The sequence below is a fragment of the Cherax quadricarinatus genome, chromosome 1 (genome assembly GCF_038502225.1).
Source record: "Cherax quadricarinatus isolate ZL_2023a chromosome 1, ASM3850222v1, whole genome shotgun sequence".
NCBI lineage: Eukaryota > Metazoa > Arthropoda > Malacostraca > Decapoda > Parastacidae > Cherax > Cherax quadricarinatus.
The window spans coordinates 41,924,287-41,937,944 of record NC_091292.1 but is presented as its reverse complement, the minus strand read 5'-3'; the positions used below and the strand labels follow the sequence as shown (position 1 = coordinate 41,937,944).

At 48.0% G+C, this 13,658-nt stretch overlaps 1 protein-coding gene across 1 annotated transcript in view; it reads right to left on the bottom strand.

The window, feature by feature from the left end:
* Positions 1-1,071, bottom strand: part of LOC128687781 (mucin-2-like) — a 565,626-nt gene extending 564,555 nt beyond the window's left edge. Inside the window, exon 1 of the mRNA XM_070085758.1 lies at positions 1,016-1,071. The gene's annotated coding sequence lies outside the window, so the exon portion shown is untranslated. The remainder of the gene's footprint in view (positions 1-1,015) is intronic.
* Between the last annotated feature and the right edge of the window lie 12,587 nt (positions 1,072-13,658).

Below are 13,658 nucleotides of genomic sequence, written 5' to 3'. Positions count from 1 at the left end.
ACGCCTGTGTGGCGAGGATAACTCTCTGAAAGTGTCTATTATTGGAGGCGCTTTTGTCTGTGTTAAACCTGGTAAAAACACCTTCGCTTGTGTAATACTAGAATTGATAAGATTTATTTACTGTGTAAACACTAATAAAATTTAATGAGTTAGAACTCAGGTGTTAGAACCATGTTTATTGTGATAGAACTAGTGACAATATGTGTTCCCTCTGTTGTCAGTAATGAAAATAAATGTTTTCGAATTAGAATATATGTAAATATATGTTTACGTGTTAAAATAAATGAAAAAAATGTTTACTATGTTTAAACTAAAAAAAAAAGGTTTATGTTGCAAGTAATGAAAACATTTGTTTACTCTCATTGAACTAATAAAATCATATTGTGTAATCATATATAATAGTGTAAACAGATATTTCCCATGACTTGTAACGAATCAGTCGTGTGTGTGTGTGCGGTTTGTGTGTGTGTGTGTGTGTGTGTGTGTGTGTGTGTGTGTGTGTGTGTGTGTGTGTGCGTGTGTGTGTGTGTGTGTGTGTGTGTCACTAAACCCTCCACCATTCACCAATGCATGTGTACTGGAAACCACAGAAATGCTTGCTACTTATCTGTGCATTCAAATCACTAGCAATTCTTCATTTATTTGTTGTCCCACATTCCTTTCATGTCTTCCCAAATCAAGCATCCAACAAGATCACGTCACACAGAGTATCAACACTGCTAGTGCAAGATGCTGTACCGTGCAGCGGCAGTGGGGGTGCGGGCGGGAGTGGGTCAGCGGTGCCTTCAGGTGCCGCGGGATAATAACGGTACGTTTCGGGTGTTTTGTCAACTCTGCCTCGTCACTTGCACTGTTAAAAACTCCATTGTGCAACAAGATAACCAGAGAAGATTTCACCTCATAATTATTCATTAAGGAATTCCCAGAGCAGTGTAAACAGAGGCGGGCTCAGTCAACCCACCTGAGGAACCCCCGCCTCACCTCATGCACTGACTTTCATGACTTGAGAACTCACCTGACGGGCTTCCCTCCAAGACAAGTATCCAACACATATAGCAAACCAACAGTAAGATGCCTGGGTATATTAGCTGACCTTATATATGTGGAGGGACTATAAGTGGGGGCTGCTCCCCCTCACCACCTGCTAGACCCACTCAGGAGCCTCTCCGCTTTCAGTTTCATCCGAGCATCGACGAATCAGCGGCCAGCTTCATGTCACCACCCACCAATGAGCATCGCCGGCACATACACCTCTCACTTTCATCTGGGCACCACGTAGGAAGAATGCCATTGATGATTTTTAATGTTTACTTACATATTTTCTTATAATAACAAACTAAACATATAAAAGAACGATAGTTCAAGCACTTTTCGTGAATATGCCCAAAATCGGAAATATTTGCCAAAGTATTTGCAGTAGGAGGCAAGTGATGAGGCCAGGAAGATAAGCCAAGGTCCCACACTCCTCGCGATGACACCTCACACGTCCGGCACCCACCCAACCTTGTGCAATGGCCCTCCCTCCAGCCTCATCCTACCCACCTGCCTCATTGATCCTCACTTGGCACTCATTCTGCCACGGTATTGCCACAGTACTTATGCATCCGCGGTGATAATACTGCAACGATGCTTCTACGACAATAGTAGAGCAATAAATATAGTACTATTACTGCCTCGGTATTGCTACTGCAACAGTACTCCTATTGCAGGGTATTTATCAAGGCTGAGGGACTGATTACCTCAAACTCCTCCTCATCTTTCATCTTTCACTGCACTGGACTGAAGAAACCACTGTCTGGCGAAGCATTTCCAGAATAAAGGTTCCCAAATGTTGCAGGAAGTGTCAGGGTACAGTTACGGTGAGTTACCATCATGGTACACACACTGGAACGGTTCTTCTATTTCCACGGTAGTATTTGTCACAGAACTGCTATCGTTGCTATACAATTACTGTCTTAAACAGATATTGTCAAGGAGTTGTTACTGTCACGGTACTGGTACTGCAACGGCATTAGTACTACTATCATGGTACTACATGTGTCACGATACCGCTGTATTCATGGTACTGTTACTATCAGAGTACTGTATATATGACCACGGTAATACTACTGTTACGGCCACGGTAATGCTACTGTTACGGCCACGGTAATACTACTGTCATGGCCACGGTAATGCTACTGTAACGGTTATATTCACGGTACTGTTACTATCACAGTACTGTATATATGATCATACCAATATATTCACGGTACTGCTACTGTCACAGCACTGCAGTTGTGAGGGTACAAAGACATTCACGGTACTGCTGGTGACACTGTAATTCTGTTATGTTTAAGGTACTGGTACGGTCATGGTACTGCTACTGACAGGGTAATGCTAGTCACCACCGTACTGCTTTTACGCGGTACTCTTACTCTTACGCTACCACTACGATCGCAATACCTCTACTGCTACAGCAGTGCTACTGCCACGATACTCCTACTACTACCGTACTGCTAATGTTACGGCCATAATAGATCTGAAGTCATTTTAATGCATCGGTCACGGTACTGGTACAATTACAGTACTGCTCCTGCCACGGTACTGCTATTGTCACGGCCACGGTAATGCTACTTTTACGGCCACGGTAATGCTACTGTTACTGCCACGGTAATGCTATTGTTACTATCACGGCAATGCTACTGCTACGGTCACGGTAATGCTGCTGTTACGGCCACGGTAATGCTACTGTTACTGCCACGGTATTGCTACTCTTATGGTCACGGTAATGCTACTGTTACAGCCATGGTAATGCCACTGTTACTGCCACGGTAATGCTACTGTTACGGCCACGGTAATGCGACTGTTACGGTCACGGTAATACTACTGTTACGGTCACGGTAATGCTACTGTCATGGCCACGGTAATGCTACTATTACGGCCACGGTAATGCTACTGTTACGGTCACGGTAATGCTACTGTTATGGCCACGGTAACGCTGCTGTTACGGCCACGGTAATGCTACTGTTACTGCCACGGTAATGCTACTGTTACGGTCACGGTAATGCTACTGTTACAGCCACGGTAATACTACTGTTACTGACACGGTAATGCTGCTGTTACTGCCACGGTAATTCTACTGTTACGGTCACGGTAATGCTACTGTTACGGCCACGGTAATACTACTGTTACGGTAACGGTAATGCTACTGTCACGGCCACGGTAATGCTACTATTACGGCCACGGTAATGCTGCTGTTACGGCCACGGTAATACTGCTGTTAAAGCCACGGTAATACTACTGTCACGGCCACGGTAATGCTACTATTACGGCAACGGTAATGCTACTCTTACGGTCACAGTAATACTACTGTTATGGCCACGGTAATGCTACTGTTAAGGCCACGTAATATTACTGTTACGGTCACGGTAATGCTACTGTTACGGCCACGGTAATGCTACTGTTACGGCCACGGTAATGCTACTGTTACGGCCACGGTAATGCTACTGCTACGGTCACGGTAAGGCTACTGTTACGGCCACGGTAATACTACTGTTACGGCCAGAGTAATACTATTGTTGCAGCCACGGTAATGCTACTGTTACAGCCACGGTAATGCTACGGTTACGGCCATGGTAATGATACTGTTACTGCCACGGTAATACTACTGTTATGGCAACGGTAATGCTGCTGTTACGGCCACGGTAATGCTACTGTTACTGCCACGGTAATACTACTGTTATGGCAACGGTAATGCTGCTGTTACGGCCACGGTAATGCTACTGTTACGGCCACTGTAATACTACAGCTACAGCCACGGTAATGCTACTGTTACAGCCACGGTAATGCTATTGTTACGGACATGCTAATGCTACTGTTACGGCTACGGTAATACTACTGTTATGGCAACGGTAATGCTGCTGTTACGGCCACGGTAATGCTACTGTTACGGCCACGGTAATGCTACTGTTACGGCCACGGTAATACTACTGTTACGGTCACGGTAATGATACTGTCACGGCCACGGTAATGCTACTGTTACAGCCACGGTAATGCTACGGTTACGGCCATGGTAATGATACTGTTACGGCCACGGCAATGCTACTGTTACGGCCACTGTAATACTACAGCTACAGCTGCGGTAATGCTACTGTTACAGCCACGGTAATGCTATTGTTACGGACATGCTAATGCTACTGTTACGGCCACGGTAATACTACTGTTATGACAACGGTAATGCTGCTGTTAAGGCCACGGTAATATTACTGTTACGGTCACGGTAGTACTACTGTTATGGCCACGGTAATGCTGCTGTTAAGGCCACGGTAATATTACTGTTACGGTCACGGTAATGCTACTGTTACGGCCACTGTAATGCTACTGTTACGGCCACGGTAATGCTACTGTTACGGCCACGGTAATGCTACTGTTACGGCCACAGTAATATTACTGTTACAGCCACGGTAATGCTACTGTTACAGCCACGGTAATGCTACGGTTACGGCCATGGTAATGATACTGCTACGGCCACGGTAATGCTACTGTTACGGCCACTGTAATACTACTGTTACAGCCGCGGTAATGCTACTGTTACAGCCACGGTAATGCTACTGTTACGGTCATGGTAATGATGCTGTTACGGCCACGGTAATGCTACTTTTACGGACACGGTAAGGATACTGTTACGGCCACGGTAATGCTACTGTTACGGCCACGGTAATGCTACTGTTACAGCCACGGTAATGCTACTGTTATGGTCACGGTAATGCTATTGATACAGCCACGGTAATGCTACTGCTACGGTCACGGTAATGCTACTGTTACGGTCACGGTAATGCTTCTCTTACAGCCTCGGTAATGCTACTGTTATGGCCACGGTAATACTACTGTTACGGTCACGGTAATGCTACTGTTATGGCCACGGTAATGCTACTGTTACGGCCACGGTAATGCTACTGTTACGGTCACGGTAATGCTACTGTTACGGTCACGGCAATACTACTGTTACGGTCACGGTAATGCTACTGTTACGGTCACGGTAATGCTACTGTTACGGTCACGGTAATACTACTTTTATGGCCACGGCAATGCTACTGTTAAGACCACGGTAATATTACTGTTACGGTCACGGTAATTTTACTGATACGGTCACGGTAATGCTACTGTTACGGCCACGGTAATGCTACTGTTTTGGCCACGGTAATGCTACTGTTACGGTCACGGTAATGCTAATGTTACGGCCATGGTAATGATACTGTTACGGCCACGGTAATATTACTGCTACGGTCACGGTAATGCTACTCTAAGCCACGGTAATGCTACTGTTACGGCCACGGTAATACTACTGTAACAGCCACGGTAATGCTACTGTTACAGCCACGGTAATGCTACTTTTATGGTTATGGTAATGATACTGTTACGGCCACGGTAATGCTACTGTTACGGCCACGGTAAAAATACTGTTACGGCCACGGTAATGCTACTGTTACAGCCACGGTAATGCTACTGTTTCGGTCACGATAATGCCACTGTTACGGCCACGGCAATGCTACTGTTACGGCCATGTTAATGCTACTGTTATGGCCACGGTAATTCTACTGTTACGGTCACGGTAATGCCACTGTTACGGCCACGGTAATGCTACTGTTACGGTCACGGTAATGCTACTGTTATGGTCACGGTAATACTGCTGTTACGGTCACGGTAATGCTACTGTCATGGTGCTGCTACTATCATGGTACTGCAACTGCCATTGTACTGCTACTGTCATGGTGCTGCTACTGTCATGGTACTGCTACTGTCATGGAACTGCTACTGTCATGGTACTGCTAATGTCATGGTACTGCTGCTGTCATGGCACTGCTACTGTCATGGTACCTCTACTGTCATGGAACTGCTACTGTCATGGTGCTGCTACTGTCATGGTACTGCTACTGTCATGGTGCTGCTACTGTCATGGTGCTGCTACTGTCATGGTGCTGCTACTGTCATGGTACTGCTACTGTCATGGTGCTGCTACTGTCATGGTACTGCTACTGTCATGGTGTTGCTACTGTCATGGTGTTGCTACTGTCGTGGTGCTGGTACTGTCATGGTGTTGCTACTGTCATGGTGCTGGTACTGTCATGGTGTTGCTACTGTCATGGTGTTGCTACTGTCATGGTTCTGCTACTGTCATGGTACTGCTACTGTCATGGTGCTGCTACTGTCATGGTGCTGCTACTGTCATGGTGTTGCTACTGTCATGGTACTGCTACTGTCATGGTGCTGCTACTGTCATGGTACTGCTACTGTCATGGTGTTGCTACTGTCATAGTGTTGCTACTGTCGTGGTGCTGGTACTGTCATGGTGTTGCTACTGTCATGGTGCTGTTACTGTCATTGTGTTGCTACTGTCATGGTGTTGCTACTGTCATGGTACTGCTACTGTCATGGTGTTGCTACTGTCATGGTGCTGGTACTGTCATGGTGTTGCTACTGTCATGGTGCTGCTACTGTCATGGTACTGCTACTGTCATGGTGTTGCTACTGTCATGGTGTTGCTACTGTCATGGTGTTGCTACTGTCATGGTGTTGCTACTTCCATGGTGCTGGTACTGTCATGGTGCTGCTACTGTCTTGGTGCTGCTACTGTCATGGTGCTGCTACTGTCATGGTGTTGCTACTGTCATGTTGTTGCTGCTCTCATGGTATTGCTACTGTCATGATGCTGCTATTGCCTTGGTGCTGCTACTGTCATGGTGCTGCTACTGTCTTGGTGTGGCTACTGTCATGGTGTTGCTACTGTCATGGTGTTGCTACTGTCATGGTGTTGCTGCTGTCATGGTGTTGCTACTGTCATGGTGCTGCTACTGTCATGGTGCTGCTACTGTCATGGAGCTGCTACTTTCATGGTGCTGCTACTGTCATGGTGCTGCTACTGTCATTGTGCTGCTACTGTCATGGTGCTGCTACTGTCTTGGTGCTGCTTCTGTCATGGTGCTGCTACTGTCCAAGTACTGCTACTGTGGAAAGAACTATGACCACTTCCCCGGTAAAGACAGGGAAACGAAGAAGTATAAGGAAGAAAGGAAAGGTAGAAGGAATCGAAGACAAGTGGACCAACCACTTTCGATTTTTACGTAATCAAGAGGCTTGGGGTGAACGCATACCGTACTGCCCAGCACTAGCGCACATGTATACAGGAAAGGTGTCTCCATGCATACTCGTGGGAAATGAGTATGTATAATTTTTTTTATTCTCATGCAGTAGAGTTTGTTGTGGTGAAAGGTCCAATCTATGACGATTTGTGGGCTGAAGGTGTGCGCGCAGGAGGTTCACAGTGTTCTGCATGCAGCTGGTTTGCTGGCTCTGTGTTCTGCGTACTGTGATCTTCCTGATGTTGACGTGTTTTGGTGTTCTTGGGTGTCGCAAGTGACTGGTTCAGGTGTCGTACAAGTCTGCGATATCTGCTGGTAGATCACTCAGTATTTGTAGCCTTGGCAAGTCATCCTTGTGAATGTACCGTTGTGGATGGACCACAATGGAAATAAGCCACTTTGTCTGACTTGTTTTGGGTTATCCCAGGTTCTCTACACATATACTGCTATGTATGATAATCTATGTAACTGTATTTGTGTATACCTGAGTAAACTTTCTTGCATATTCTTTGTTGCAAGGTCATCCTGCGGATTTTATGTGCTGGTTCACGAAGCACACAGTGTATGGTGCTGATCGGATGGAGTGTGCTTTCTTTGTCAGGTAAATATAGGTCATTCATACCATAATCATAAAGGTTGATTCCGTGAAGAACGTGAAGATCCTTCATTGAAACTCTGTCTTTCAGCGATGTGTCAGAGATAAAACGGAAGGTCCTGTTGAGGACACTAGTTCAGCATGGATATTCTAGTATCAGTCATATCATCTTATAGAGATGTTACTTGTTACTTAATGAATGCCGGGGTCTGGCGGAATCTAAACAGCTGGTAAAGACTTGATTGTGTGATGTGGAGTGCAACAGCCTGTCAGTTTCACTGCCCATGATCTTATTTATACTTCTGACAGCAATGGGAGTGCCTATGACAAAGCCATTCATTGTTTTCTGTCGACGCAGTATAACATCCAATGGTACTGATTGGTACTCTGTCAAGGATGGTGTGCTCTATTTCTACTGTCAGTTGGCTGTTTCTCTCAGCACATGGTCCATCTCAGTCATCTTCGTTAATTTTTTGTTTCCACCAGCCGGGGACGAGGCCACAACATGTATTTCATCGTCGTTAAATTGGGTAACGATGGTATCTTTATACTCAGGCTCGTGGAGGTCATTAACATGGATGTTGAATCGAGCACTGGGATGCGTACTGCAGATGGAGGTGTGAACGCCTCTGTTGTTCTATAATTTAAGGTGGGGATGATGCGTCTTTCAGCTACTTTTATATCAGTATTCGGGAAGTTCAGTCAGTTTGAACATCAAACCATCGTGTCAGAGGCTGTCAGGTACCTTGTTCATGTTTCTGGTTGAAGTAAATGCTAAGTTGCCTGGCTTGGGTAGGCAGTCGAAAACTTCGTAGATATTGTTGATGGCTTGTCGAGTTTTCCTTTAATTCCTGAAGCCAAATCGCTTCTCGGTGAAGAGATGGTGGTATTCTAAGTAGTATTACAACCTGTTGGAGACTGTCTTCTTTAACATCTTACCAGTAACCTCCAACAGAGAGATGGGCCAGTGCTTATTTTTGTTAGGCTTGGTTTCGAAAAGTATTTCTGTAGTCTTAATTACATCTGGAAAATAGTCCGAGGCCAGGAGAGATTATAGATATTCAGTAATGACTCCTTGTAGTTGCGAGGGAAGTACTTGATCTCTTTCTCAGTTATGCCAGAGACCCCCCCCTTCTCCCCGAGGCGGCACTGTTTATTTTCTTTATGGCCTGACTCATCTTCCTAAGGGTGGTGGGTCTGGTGAGGGATGGTTATCTTCGAGGGTAGTCGTATCAGCTGTAGGGTAGGGGTTGGAAGTCATCCATTGACCCAGTGATAAGGATTGTTAATGAATCCCGGCTACTGTTGTGCCAGAGAATCTACTTCCACTCTTCTCGCATCAGCTTCTCTTGGTTCTCGTGTTCATCTAAAGTTCTAAACTAATCGTCATTTCTTCATCGCCTTCATCCGTAAAAGTACTTAAAATAATCGGTGAGTTTCGAAGTTGCTCTTAGTAATTGGTCAGCCTGATGCACAAGATATTTTCGGAGTTTAGGACAATTATCTCCAATCTCAGAGGTAACAATAAGTAACAATAAGGATTGGCAGGTCTGAGAATGTCTACTGCATTCTTCATGATAGCTTCTCATTCTGTCTCTAATTTCCCTCGTTGGTTTGTACTGCTGGAATACCCGGGAAGAAGATGGGTTGCAGCATGAGCAAGTTCCTTCTAAATTTAATCTTGTCAGAAATGACGCTTCTTGCGTCGTCAATGATGGTGGAGGAGTGATTCTCTAGCATGATGCTCCGTCACGATGCATTGTTATTGCTGCCCTCCGTGAGTAACCCAGCTGTCTTGCTGTCCTCCGTGAGTAACCCAGCTGTCTTGCTGTCCTCCGTGAGTAACCCAGCTGTCTTGCTGTCCTCCGTGAGTAACCCAGCTGTCTTGCTGTCCTCCGTGAATAACCCAGTTGTCTTGCTGCCCTCCGTGAGTAACCCAGCTGTCTTGCTGTCCTCCGTGAGTAACCCAGCTGTCTTGATGTCCTCCGTGAGTAACCCAGTTGTCTTGCTCCACTCCGTGAGTAACCCAGCTGTCTTGCTGTCCTCCGTGAGTAACCCAGCTGTCTTGCTGCCCTCCGTGAGTAACCCAGCTGTCTTGCTGCCCTCCGTGAGTAACCCAGCTGTCTTGCTGTCCTCCGTGAGTAACCCAGCTGTCTTGCTGTCCTCCGTGAATAACCCAGTTGTCTTGCTGTCCTCCGTGAGTAACCCAGCTGTCTTGCTGTCCTCCGTGAGTAACCCAGCTGTCTTGCTGTCCTCCGTGAGTAACCCAGTTGTATTGCTGCCCTCCGTGAGTAACCCAGCTGTCTTGCTGTCCTCCGTGAGTAAGCCAGCTGTCTTGCTGTCCTCCATGAGTAACCCAGCTGTCTTGCTGTCCTCCGTGAGTAACCCAGCTGTCTTGCTGCCCTCCGTGAGTAACCCAGCTGTCTTGCTGTCCTCCGTGAGTAACCCAGCTGTCTTGCTGTCCTCCGTGAGTAACCCAGCTGTCTTGCTGCCCTCCGTGAGTAACCCAGCTGTCTTGCTGTCCTCCGTGAGTAACCCAGCTGTCTTGCTGTCCTCCATGAGTAACCCAGCTGTCTTGCGGTATTCCGTGAGTAACCCAGCTGTCTTGCTGCCCTCCGTGAGTAACCCAGCTGTCTTGCTGTATTCCGTGAGTAACCCAGATGTCTTGCTGTCCTCCGTGAGTAACCCAGCTATCTTGCTGTCCCCCGTGAGTAACCCAGCTGTCTTGCTGCCCTCCGTGAGTAACCCAGCTATCTTGCTGCCCTCCGTGAGTAACCCAGCTGTCTTGCTGTCCTCCGTGAGTAACCCAGCTGTCTTGCTCCCCTCCGTGAGTAACCCAGCTGTCTTGCTGCCCTCCGTGAGTAACCCAGCTGTCTTGCTGTCCTCCGTGAGTAACCCAGTTGTCTTGCTGCCCTCCGTGAGTAACCCAGCTGTCTTGCTGCCCTCCGTGAGTAACCCAGCTGTCTTGCTGTCCTCCGTGAGTAATCCAGCTGTCTTGCTGCCCTCCGTGAGTAACCCAGCTGTCTTGCTCCCCTCCGTGAGTAACCCAGCCGTCTTGCTGTCCTCCGTGAGTAACCCAGTTGTCTTGCTGCCCTCCGTGAGTAACCCAGCTGTCTTGCTGTCCTCCGTGAGTAATCCAGCTGTCTTGCTGCCCTCCGTGAGTAACCCAGCTGTCTTGCTGTCCTCCGTGAGTAACCCAGCTGTCTTGCTCCCCTCCGTGAGTAACCCAGCTGTCTTGCTGCCCTCCGTGAGTAACCCAGTTGTCTTGCTGTCCTCCGTGAGTAACCCAGCTGCCTTGCTGCCCTCCGTGAGTAACCCAGTTATCTTGCTGTCCTCCGTGAGTAACCCAGCTGTCTTGCTGTCCTCCGTGAGTAACCCAGCTGTCTTGCTGCCCTCCGTGAGTAACCCAGTTGTCTTGCTGTCCTCCATGAGTAACCCAGCTGTCTTGCTGCCCTCCGTGAGTAACCCAGTTGCCTTGCTGCCCTCCGTGAGTAACCCAGTTGTCTTACTGTCCTCCGTGAGTAACCCAGCTGTCTTGCTGTCCTCCGTGAGTAACCCAGCTGTCTTGCTGCCCTCCGTGAGTAACCCAGCTGTCTTGCTGCCCTCCGTGAGTAACCCAGATGTTTTGCGGCCCTCCGTGAGTAACCCAGCTGTCTTGCTGTCCTCCGTGAGTAACCCAGCTGTCTTGATGCCCTTCGTGAGTAACCCAGCTGTCGTGCTGCCCTCCGTGAGTAACCCAGCTGTCTTGCTGTCCTCTGTGAGTAATCCAGCTGTCTTGATGCCCTTCGTGAGTAACCCAGCTGTCTTGCTGCCCTTCGTGAGTAACCCAGCTGTCTTCCTGCCCTCCGTGAGTAACCCAGCTGTCTTACTGCCCTCCCTGAGAAACCCAGCTGTCTTGCTGCCCTCCGTGAGTAACCCAGCTGTCTTGCTGCCCTTCTTGAGTAACCGAGCTGTCTTGCTGCCTCCGTGAGTAACCCAGCTGTCTTGCTGCCATCCCTGAGTAACCCAGCTGTATTGCTGCCCTCCGTGAGTAACCAAGCTGTCTTGCTGCCTTCCTTGAGTAACCCAGCTGTCTTGCTGCCCTCCGTGAGTAACCCAGCTGTCTTGCTGCCCTCCGTGAGTAACCAAGCTGTATTGCTGCCCTCAGAGAGTAACCCAGCTGTCTTGCTGCCCTTCGTGAGTAACCCAGCTGTCTTCCTGCCCTCCGTGAGTAACCCAGCTGTCTTACTGCCCTCCCTGAGAAACCCAGCTGTCTTGCTGCCCTCCGTGAGTAACCCAGCTTTCTTGCTGCCCTTCTTGAGTAATTCAGCTGTCTTGCTGCCCTCTGTGAGTAACCCTAGCTTCCTTGCTGCCCTCCATGAGTAACCCAGATGTCTTGCTTCCCTCCGTGAGTAACCCAGCTGTCTTAGTGTCCTTCCTCTCCCCCATCTTGGCTCTCTTTCTTTCTCTCTCTCTCTCTCTCTCTCTCTCTCTCTTTTACACACACACACACACACACACACACACACCTTGCCAGCCTTAGAACAGCATTCCGACACCTTAATAAGGAATCGTTCAGGACCCTGTACACCGTGTACGTTAGGCCCATATTGGAGTATGCGGCACCAGTTTGGAACCCACACCTAGCCAAGCACGTAAAGAAACAAGAGAAAGTGCAAAGATTTGCAACAAGACTAGACCCAGAGCTAAGAGGTATGTCTTACGAGGAGAGGTTAAATGAAATCAACCTGACGACAATGGAGGACAGGAGAGATAGGGGGGACATGATAACGACATACAAAATACTGAGAGGAATTGCCAAGGTGGACAAAGACAAGATGTTCCAGAGATGGGACACAGCAACAAGGGGACACAGTTGGAAGTTGAAGACACAGATGAATCACAGAGATGTTAGGAAGTATTTCTTCAGCCACAGAGTAGTCAGGAAATGCAGTAGTTTGGGAAGCGATGTAGTGGAGGCAGGATCTATACATAGCTTTAAGCAGAGGTATGATAAAGCTCACGGTTCAGAGAGAGTGACCTAGTAGTGACCAGTGAAGAGGCGTGGCCAGGTGCTTGGACTCGACCCTTGCAACCTCAACTAGGTGAGTACAACTAGGTGAGTACAACTTGGTGAGTACACACACACACACGCACACACACACACACACACACACACACACACACACACACACACACACACACACACACACACACACACACACACACACACACACACACACACACACACACACACACATGGTGACAGCAGTAAGACAAGAGAGAGAGGGGTGGGTGGATTGCATTTTCTTGGACTGCAAGAAGGCGTTTGACACAGTTCCACACAAGAGATTGGTGCAAAAACTGGAGGACCAAGCAGGGATAACAGGGAAGGCACTACAATGGATCAGGGAATACTTGTCAGGAAGACAGCAGCGAGTCATGGTACGTGGCGAGGTGTCAGAGTGGGCACCTGTGACCAGCGGGGTCCCGCAGGGGTCAGTCCTAGGACCAGTGCTGTTTCTGGTATTTGTGAACGACATGACGGAAGGAATAGACTCTGAGGTGTCCCTGTTTGCAGATGACGTGAAGTTGATGAGAAGAATACACTCGATCGAAGACCAGGCAGAACTACAAAGGGATCTGGACAGCCTGCAGACCTGGTCCAGCAATTGGCTCCTGGAGTTCAATCCCACCAAGTGCAAAGTCATGAAGATTGGGGAAGGGCAAAGAAGGCCGCAGACGGAGTACAGTCTAGGGGGTCAGAGACTACAAACCTCACTCAAGGAAAAAGATCTTGGGGTGAGTATAACACCAGGCACATCTCCTGAAGCGCACATCAACCAAATAACTGCTGCAGCATATGGGCGCCTAGCAAACCTCAGAACAACATTCCGACATCTTAATAAGGAATCATTCAGGACCCTGTACACCGTGTATGTTAGGCCCATATTGGAGTATGCGGC